The following is a 2,368-nucleotide window of genomic DNA, read 5'->3' as shown; positions in this document are numbered from 1 at the left end:
TTTTCCAGCTAAGTTACCCAAATGGTTCGGCGAGCGTCCCGGCAAGAAGAAGGACGCCCCAGAATCCCCGGAGGAAGAGGAGGTGAAGAGAGATGATGAGGAGGAGGAGAACCCCATCTACCTGAAGATCTCTGACGACGAAGAGGAGAAGGAGGAAGAGGTAAGAAAGAGAGAACATAACGAAAGAAATGTAAGAAATAGAGAAGATATGAAAGAATGAGAGAAGGGAAGGAATATTTCATTCGATTTAAACTGAATAAATGAGTAAAATAGAAAATTCAATAAATTCAAATGAACAGTCAATCAAATCAATCAATTGGAGTCAATAGTAATCAAGCGTGTTAGGAGACGCGCAAATGTCAAGAGTTCGAAGCGACCGACACCCGGCTTAAATTGAGACGAAAAAGATTTTAAAGGGTTTCGGCATTTTCATTTTACTAACAGTAATTTTAATCTTCATTCAGCTTAGTTCCCTATTAGAAAAGAATAGAATATAACTTGTTTATACTGCTCGAATAAAACTAAAAGGTCCCTTTTCCCCAGCCCCAGCAGTTAAACAAGGTCTTGTGTATTTTACATGTAATGACACAGTTCAGTTTTTAATTTCATTTATGATTTATTTGCTCAGGTCGAAGAAGAGGAAGAAGAGGAGGAGGAGGAGGAGGAAGAAGAAGAAGAGGAGGAAGAGGAGGAGGAGGAGGAGGAGGAGGAAGAGGAGGAAGAAGAGGAAGAATAAACAGCCAAGGTAAAGTATGAACTTATTTAATACGTATACCGTTTTTATTCCGTGATGAATTGTTCATAAATGTCGTATATAGCTAGAAACACTACTATCACGTCCTGTGAGCTCATGGAACGTGACAGTAGTGTGTTTCTACCTTAACTTTCAGACGAGACAGTCTGTCTAATTTTGATGAAATTTGGGAGAAATGTTCAACACATAAAGGAAATTTTACCATTGAATATTGAATCCTGGGTTTGGTCGTATCTTTGGGGGCCCCGTAGGGATCTTTTTTCAGTGTGAGGTCTGCAGTTCACTGAACAACTAAGTAGATCTGCATTGAGATTACAATCAAAATAAACGCTTATTAATTTAGACTGTATTGAATTTCTTACAGGCTAACAACTAACTGGACAACACTCCACCAATGCCTCGAAAGCCTCGAAACACCAATCAGAATTCTGCAAACCCGAAACGAGCTTTCAAACGAAACAAAGAGAACCCAAGTGTATGTCCTATTCCATCAAAACAACCTTGTGTCACCGTGTCTTGTCATTTTATCTGGACCTAAAATGTAACAAACGACAAAACATCTGTTTTAACATCATGTACTTATCATACTTTACACCATGTGAAGATTCCATGTTATACACCTGTATAACATCAAGGACCCTGATATCTTTTATAAAGATGATTTTTACAACAAATTAACTAAAAAAATAACTTACCTACCCCCCTCATCCCTACCTTCGTTATTTCGTGTTTGAAAAGTTCAATGTATTACCTACCTATGTCTTCTTGTATACCTACCTAATAAATTTAAGTTTAAGTATTTAATTTATTTATTTAAACACTATTGAAATAAAACACTTTATTTTATTAGTTTAATTAAGAGGCGGTGGATTTTATTTCGAATGTTCGTTTTGAAAAGCAAGAAACTTTAGAGCACGGATAGAGTGGTTCTAGTAACTGGGACGAAGGAAATCTTGAACACAGGTTGCTCTTGCCAAATGCGGCTTCCGGTTTTTCTAAGTTTCTAGCGGACAATTGGTCTACAGTTCACACTATGGTCGCATCCTTACATCAGAGAGGAGGATATATTGAAAAGCAAGAAACTTTAGAGCACGGATAGAGTGGTTCTAGTAACTGGGACGAAGGAAATCTTGAACACAGGTTGCTCTTGCCAAAATGCGGCTTCCGGTTTTTCTAATTTCTAGCGGACAGGTGATCTACAGTCCACACTATGGTCGCATCCTTACATCAGAGAGGAGGATATTCCTCTCTGTCCATTATGAAATGGATCAACTCACTCATAATTTTAACCCAGGAGACATGTGGTTTTCATTTCACCAATCGACGCTATTTTTTTTACCTATTTAGGGAGGTGCTGTTCTGGCACTAGCAGGACTAAAAACCATGTGATTTAAAGAAAAACGAGGAAGAAACGGTCCTAATATAGGACCGTACAAATAAGTTTGGAGTCCTTATACTGACAATACTGATACATACCTTCATCGAATGGTGACTCCAAGGGTTTGGGCAGCTAGGAGGGCAATTTTCTCATGCAGGTCATTGACCTCAGTTTGGGTCAAAGTCTTCTCCAAATGTCTATACACGATTCGATAGCAGTGGCTGACCTTGCCTGAC

General features: G+C 38.6%; 3 long non-coding RNA genes across 3 annotated transcripts in view; 2 read left to right on the top strand and 1 right to left on the bottom strand.

Annotated features, from left to right (window-relative positions):
- LOC113473342 overlaps window positions 1–2,368 on the bottom strand; it is a 10,013-nt gene extending 7,645 nt beyond the window's left edge. The window contains exon 1 of the long non-coding RNA XR_003395341.1: window positions 2,231–2,368. This is a non-coding gene — a long non-coding RNA (uncharacterized LOC113473342). The remainder of the gene's footprint in view (window positions 1–2,230) is intronic.
- Window positions 8–667, top strand: LOC113473341. Its single transcript, XR_003395340.1, has 2 exons — window positions 8–160; window positions 629–667. It is a non-coding gene; the product is annotated as an uncharacterized LOC113473341 (long non-coding RNA).
- On the top strand, window positions 681–1,558 carry LOC103523524. Its single transcript, XR_542067.3, has 2 exons — window positions 681–745; window positions 1,119–1,558. It is a non-coding gene; the product is annotated as an uncharacterized LOC103523524 (long non-coding RNA).

This window comes from Diaphorina citri, unplaced genomic scaffold, assembly GCF_000475195.1.
Source record: "Diaphorina citri unplaced genomic scaffold, Diaci psyllid genome assembly version 1.1 scaffold25573, whole genome shotgun sequence".
NCBI classification, from domain to species: domain Eukaryota; kingdom Metazoa; phylum Arthropoda; class Insecta; order Hemiptera; family Psyllidae; genus Diaphorina; species Diaphorina citri.
The sequence above is the reverse complement of the archived record's forward strand: the minus strand, read 5'-3'. Positions and strand labels throughout refer to the sequence as shown.